This window comes from Gopherus evgoodei, chromosome 5 (assembly GCF_007399415.2).
Source record: "Gopherus evgoodei ecotype Sinaloan lineage chromosome 5, rGopEvg1_v1.p, whole genome shotgun sequence".
In the NCBI taxonomy this organism is placed as follows: domain Eukaryota; kingdom Metazoa; phylum Chordata; order Testudines; family Testudinidae; genus Gopherus; species Gopherus evgoodei.
Window position 1 is genome coordinate 98,093,075 of NC_044326.1, and position 7,677 is coordinate 98,100,751.

The following is a 7,677-nucleotide window of genomic DNA, read 5'->3' on the forward strand; positions in this document are numbered from 1 at the left end:
TGGAATGTTCATGAAATGTACACTTGGACAATTCACTATTCCATTTCAATGGGAATTTTACATGCTTAAAGTTAAGCACTTGTTTAAGTGGTTTGCTGAATCAGGGCCTTTAAACACAAAATTATTCCCACTGTTTGAAACCATGGGCCCAGCAGAGACTGAATAGTTGGTCAACCACTTCTCCCATGCCTCCTTTTAGTTGTGCAACAGATCATATACATTTAATAATTTCCCATTGAATTTGGATGCTGCTGAACTGATCCCTCTTCCCACACCCTGAATACTGCATGCAGATCTAGACACAAAATCTCAAAAAAGATATATTAGAATTGCAAAAGCCTGTGGGGAGGACAAAAATGATTGGGGGATGGAACAGGTTCCATATGAGAAGAGATTTAAAAGAGTAGGACTGTTCAGCTTAGAAAAGAGATGACTAAGGGGGGATATGGTAGACATCTATAAAATCTCGAATGGTGTGGAGAAAATTAATAGGGAAGTGTTATTTCCCCTTTATATAACACAAGAATTAGGGATCACTCAAAGAAACTAAGGAATAGCACGTTTAAAACAACATAAGGAGGTACTTCACATAATGCATAGTTAACCTCTGGAATTCATTGCCGTGGATGTTGTGAAGGCCAAAAATACATCTAGGTTCACAAAAGAATTAGCTAAATTCATGGTGGGTAGGTCCATCAAGGCTATTAGCCAAGGTGGTCTGGGATGCAACCTCATGCTCTGGGTGTCCCTAAACCTCTGACTGCCAGAAGCTGGGACTGGACAACGGAGAATGGATTGCTCGATGATTGCCCTATTCTGTTCATTCTCTCTGAAGCCTCTTGCACTTGCACTGCCAGAAGACAGGATACTGGGCTAGAAGGACCATTGGCCTGTTTCAGTATAGCCATTCTTATGTTCCCTGGGCCCAACGTTCCACCCCTGAAGCTTATGTCCTGACTCATAGTTACATATTTTAAAAGATTCAATTCAGTCTAACTTTGTACCACTGAGCCATTCTTTTGTTAAGGATAGCATTTAGATGTTTATCTACATGATTTGTAGATGCTATCAAAGATGCAGATGCCTACATTCTACCACAGTGTCCTGAAGGTTTGAAAGTATGGCATTAAATAAGAGGTCTATTGGGTGGATCTGATGGAATTTTGGTCAAAAGGTAGGTAGGACACAGATTGGCAGGCACCAGGATGGAAAGAGCAGGCAACAATTAGACAAGAAAATACCTGCGTAGCTGCACACACACAACACCTGCACCAGCAGCAGAAGAGTTAGCACTCTGCCTCTTCCTTCAATGAAAATCCCACTGCTAATATAAGCGTTACTGAATCTGACCTGACAATTACATACACACCATCACAGGAATGGAGAAATCATGCCTCCCCTCCAGATGGTGCTGCTACCTGATGTCATTGACTCAGGACTTCAGCCGTTATGATTTATTTCAAGGTATAAAACATGCCTATCGGAAATCGAGTTGTCTCCGTACAAATATTAAAATTTACAATCAAAGTCTGTTTGTATAAGGGATATTTATCTTCATTGCCCAGAGCTTCTTCATAATCCATCAGTAACAAAAACAGTCTAATCATACTAGAGGACCTCATCACAAATTCTAAAACAACAACCCATTACAAAACTAATAAAGGACAAGAGCTGCAGCGTCAGCTGCAACAGCTATAGTTGGAGCCTATGAGCCTGCTGCAGGTGTTGCTCCACCTTCCTACAGTGCATTGAGATAAGGGACTCTTCCTTCCAGCAGAAGTCACCTCCTGGCCACTTCACTGGATTACCACTCCTTATTACCACACTCCCACTTTCCCTCCCTTGTGTCATAGTGACAATATGCTCCTGATTTCCAGATTAACTGACACATTGGGGAACCCTTCTTTCCAAATGTGGCATCAGTATCATCCTTTGAGAACAGCCTGCACTCCAAAAAACAATATGTTTCTTGCTGATTGTGTTTAGTAAATCAAACTACCCAAGAATTTAGAGAATTCAAAATATGTGCATGCAAGCTATTGTGATACGCTAGTGTATTATTTAAAGAATAGCTGGATAGATTACCTGTATTATCTAAAATGTCATGGTTGAGTCATAAAAAGTCCAGACTCAATTAAGTCATTTTTCATGTCTCCCTTTAAAACAGAGTGAGTGTACTTAGCTTTTACGGTCTGTGCTAGCTCATTAGGGAATTTTAGTAATCTATTTTTAATATGTACTATCTTCTGTTCTTTCTAGTTCTGCCTTAAGATAGACTTTTATCTTTACTACTATGCACAGATCATCAGAAATATAAGATCTCCATTACATGACAACTCGTAATGAGCCTTAACGAAGCTTGGGAACAGCTGTTAAAAACTCCAGTTGAATAGGTTCTCCCAAGCAGCAGTAGCTTAGGATGGTCCCTCCGTTATAACACTGTGGAGTCATCTGCTCACCATACATATAATGAGAAAAATGAAATGAAACACTAAAGCAGCTTAATCCTTCTTCATTAGCTATTTTATTTTAATCAGAATTTTAATATACTGTTATTGAATAAGTACATTACGAACCATCATTTCCAAGCCTTTCACGTTTTAATTATACTTCTGCTTTGAACACAGAAGAAAGCAAATGTTACTATGCAAATTTTGCTCTGAATGCATGTCCTTAGTGAGAGCATATAAAAAACAGAGTTCAATTCCATTTTTAATTATACCAGAGATGCGTGAGCTGCAAATTGTCAGAAATTAAAGTAAGCTCAGATGATTTTAGATAAGATGTGTAAGTTAGAAGTCAAGAGATGTATATTTAGGGTGGGGGGATGGAGCTTGAAAGGAATTGAGTAGGTTAGCCCACCATGGAAATAGCAAAATTCCTGATCAGTTCATATGATTTCATCCTTCCTTCTTATTCTTTCTTCTTCAGTGCATACATATACAACCATGGGTGTGTCGTATTGTTTTTCCTTTTCTTTTCCTGGATAAAGTGTTAGTTGGTCAGTCAAAACACATGGGAGCATCATGCTTCCAAATATCAGCCCACAAAGCACTGTCTCACCAAAATTGGCTGCTTCCCACTCTCCTATGATGTTATTATTCATTTGTTTTTCAGGAGCACGTAGAGGTCTCAGCCCCACTGTGCTAGGCATGGTACACATCTAACAGAGAGCCAGTCCCTACCCAAAGATCACACAATCTAAGACTAGAGACAACAGATGGATACAGCAAACACATGAGGGGAGCACAAGGTAACAGGGGATGAATATGCTCAGCAAGAAAAGCAGTGATCACAGGACACCCAATGGCCTACCTCACTAATGCACCTTTATTTTTCCTTTAAACACTCCTTCCGATCCGATCAATTAAGTTTTCAAAATAAAAAACATGGAGAAAGACAATCATTGCTTGCCATTGTCAGAATGAAATATGTCAAATTCTTAACACAGTGGTATAATGCAGGAAATACAAATAGCTTTGTTTGACATCAGCCTGCTAAATTCAGCAACTAACCAATGAGCAGGGCTCTTTAATCCCTGATTTACTTGAGTTTCAGATCTTCAACCAATTTAACACTGTTCAGCTGGTAACTTTTCAAGCTGTTAAAAATTGAGGAGGGTTCTGTCAAGCAGTGGAAAAGCCCTAATAGGTTTAGCCTTACTGAACAGCATTGTGTCTTTGGTGAAATCCTGGTCTCAGTCTCTCAAACTGGCTTCCTTCCCACTATATGATCTCACTGCCATCATGTTGCTAAACACACTGCAGACATAATGAATTCAGTACACAATGCAGTGTCTAATATTTGTGTTACTATGGGAATAAAGACTAATGGCCTGATTCTCACCACATTAAGAGTGTAAAGTGTCTTAGCATAACTGAGAATCAGGGCCCAGTTGAAGGCCTTGGAGTCTGCAAGTCTGTGCAGTACACAGCCATGAAAGCAAGATTGTTGCGTTCCCTCACAAGTGTGTTCAGAGGCTACAGATGGGTGAAAATTAGACTAAACTCTAGGCATAGTTTTCTGGATTAAGCCAATGTCTCAAGCTCTTTACAGATTGGCTCCCTTCCTCTTAGGAGTGCAGAGAATAAACAAGTCGAGTGTAGGCAGGACAGTGTCTCTGAGAAGACAGGCTTTGATGGGAGTGGTTCCTGAGGTGGCCACTACAGATTATATAGCTACTCCAAGGTCAGAGATCTCAAGAGAGATAGATTATCATCCATTATGTCACTCAGACACACCACAAACCTTCTGTTTGTTACGTATTCTGATACATAAATGTCCAAAGTCACCTAAGGTACAGACAGCAAAAAATATTATAAACATGGGAAACGTAGATTTCAACCACACTACAACAATGTGAGGCTTTGGAACAGAACATGAAGGGACAATATGCCTCTCCCAGTATCACTCAGCCAGGTCTTTCCAATAGCAACAGGGCAAAATATGAAATATATTCTGCAGGTTTTGGGTTATGAGAAGAGATGAACGGCACCCTCTGGAAAATCTGCCCATACAGTAACAGGAAATAGAGGAATCCAGGATACAGCCGCAAAGGAATTAGAAAGCAAGGGGTTGGTTTACAGAGCAAAATTTCCTGATTCCACAAGGTCCCTGAGTGCTATAAAAGTGAAGAATGTAAGTGCTCTCCCCCGCTGGCCCCCGCATAGCAGTCTCAGAGATGGGGAAGTTTTGTCTGGGTCAGCAGGTCAAGAAACTCTTTGGCCCTTTAAGGATTGAACCACCTCTCCATGTGAGTATTCAGCCTTTTTGTGGGCTTGAGGGGGAGACGAGTGCTCTGTGTTGGACAGAAGGGTAAGGCACCAGCCTACACATACAAGGAGAGGTCTTATAAACTCTCCGCCCTACCCAGAGGTGCCATTCTGCACTGGGGAGATAAGGTTTCCCTTCCTTTGGCATTAGAGTAGGATTGAGATTTTTAGCCTTGTTGGGGGCATCTTTTTGGGGTTGGGAAGAAAATTTCCCTCACAAACAAATTGGCCTGGGCACATGGAATTTTTCCACCTTCTTCTCATCGACCCAGGGACCCAGTGGGAAGGTTAAGTTATAATAATTATTTTATCATAATTGGCAGGTGTCCAGTGCAGGTAGTTCAATAATGGTCCATTTCCCTGATAAAACTGGAATTGGAAGTAGAAGTGAGATTGCAGCTCCTAATGTTTAGTTCAATGAGGAGACAACTTCTCTCCTCCACCCCCTTAAACCTGATAGGAGGGAAGGGCTGTGGTGGTCTCAGCAATAGTGCTGGAACTAAGTAAATGGAGTGGGGGACTTAGGCAACCCTTCCACAGGTGGTTCAGCATATGGAAGGGAAATGATGACCTGCCATATAGCTATTGCCATATAGTTCCCAGATGTGTCACTTAATAAAGTAGCAGTCTAGTTAAAGCACATGTCTGGTGTGGTTTTGTCCCTGTGGTGTCTGGGATAATAGATGCTGCTAAGAAACTGAAGAATTAAATAACTGCAAGTAGGAGGGATTTTTTTTTCCTCACAAGCTCTTCAACTTTTCTCTTAAGGTGTTTAATTCCTCAGCTATTTGAAGCACAAAATGCTATGAAATGTAATGCCATCAGGCAGGGAAGATAGAAAGATATCTTCTTATAATAATTGAGTTTCCTTTATGCAGTGATTGCATAAAACTGTTAGGAATGCACGCTCACTATTCATTCTCTTAACTGTGAAAAATCAAGTTCACTTAGGATCACTTGTAACATGGTTTCCTCTAGCCTTTAATAGGATCAAATTATATCTGCAAAGAAAATACCTAATTAGGACTAGTGTTAGACAAATTATTTGCCCAAATGATTTATTTGCCATATTTGCTCTTCTCTTTCTGTTCGCAAATGTTCATTAAACACATTTTTTCTCATTTTTCTCATTCATAAATTGTTCTATGAGTAGTTTGTACAAACATATTTAGGTTTATGGGCTTTCACAGACTGCTTATACAGGTAGTAAATAGTGATTTATTTTCTAAGTTACATGGCATGATACATGGTAGGATGAACTAACCTTGACAAAAAGAAGCAGTGCCTGACGAAATCATGGAGGCATCAAATTGCTCAGGAAAGGCCTTTTTTGCCATTTTTCCCAGATCATGGTAACTGGACTGATGGTCATCCTTCCTGCCAGCACATTGCACACCATTGGATGACCACCTGGCCACATGTAGGATCATTTATATTCCAGGACTGTCACTCTGAAGCATATTTATCTCCATATATATGTATTAGATATGTTATATAATGTCTGCTGAGTCAACAGAAACAGCTGGAAGCATGGTTGAGAGTTCTTTTTACTTAGAATATCACCAGTCATTGTTTTTTACTTAGAATATCACCGTTCAAGTCATTGCTGTGTTCTATGGTCTACCACTATCCAGTTTTTACGTTCTCAGCCATTTTGACTTTAGAAATTACACCCATGCAAGGTAACAGTAAGGCATGTATCTAGAGTCTTAGGTCATTGTGATATCAGAGGTAACTCAATCAATCACGACCCTTATTCTACGGCTAATTTGCATGCAACAATTTCATTAGTTGTATGAAGTAGTCTTCAGATTGGGGATTACTTAGCCTTTCAACTATTCCTATATACACATATGTACCCCTGTGTCATGTGCAGAGATGGCCCAAAGTGGCAGCTATCCCTGGGCACTGATATATATATAAAATATATCATACACATAAACAGGGGTTATAATTCAGATAATTATACAGTTTAATTTTTAGGTCCATGGAAACAAATTTTTGAAAAATGTGATGCAGTTTTAGAGTGCACTGAAGTCAATGGAGGTTTGACATTAACTCAACTGGAGCCAGGATTTCACTCTCAGTGTCTGGCTGACAAAGAAACAGAGAGTATCACTAACCTTGCATCTATAGAAGCTTTTTCAGGGGATATATTGACAGAAATTTCAGAGAAAATTACTTATTTGGCCTTCTAGTCCTTGATAGGGTAGTGAATGATAAAGCAGACATTAAAATGGGCCATTGCAAGAAGGTGGGAGATGGAGGAGGACAGCACAGACATGGTGTCCCTAGCCTCTGTTTGCCAGAAGGGAGGAATGGACAACAGGGGATGGATCATTTGATGATTACCTCTTGACGATTGCCTCTGGGGTACCTGGCATTGACCACTGTCAGAAGACAGGACACTGGGCTAGATGGACCTTTGGTCTGACCCAGTATGGCCGTTCTTATGAAGAGGAAGTGTAAAGTGTGAAGATGAGGGGAAAGCCCCATAATATTAATATAAAGGTTATACAAAATAGCAGACTTAATGGACCAATCATCTGATCTGGCATGACAAATATTTTGTTCCTATGAAACTTGTCAGCCCTACCTAAAGAAACCTAAGATCTCAAACTATTGCACTGAGGAGAAGAGAAGGTTCTTTCTATATAACATATCTCTGAACAGAATGATGGTTGGTTTAAATTTTCTAGACCAATATCCAATGAAAACTGTAACCAAATAAAGATCTAGCACAGCCATTTTCCATCAGTTTGAAAAAATATGTAAGGCAATTATAGGACCTCTGATAATCAAATAGAAATGGAAGTTATTAGAATCACAAGGAAGGTATGAGTAATTACAAAAAGGAATGGAATTTTGTGTTTAAAATGACAAAAATCAACTAAATAAATCTTAT

General features: G+C 39.7%; 1 long non-coding RNA gene across 1 annotated transcript; it reads right to left on the reverse strand.

Moving 5' to 3' along the window:
- Positions 1–567: 567 nt before the first annotated feature.
- On the reverse strand, positions 568–7,184 carry LOC115652161. The gene is made up of 3 exons (XR_004000566.1): positions 7,161–7,184; positions 884–890; positions 568–671 (listed from the first exon to the last, which is right to left on the reverse strand). It is a non-coding gene; the product is annotated as an uncharacterized LOC115652161 (long non-coding RNA).
- Between the last annotated feature and the right edge of the window lie 493 nt (positions 7,185–7,677).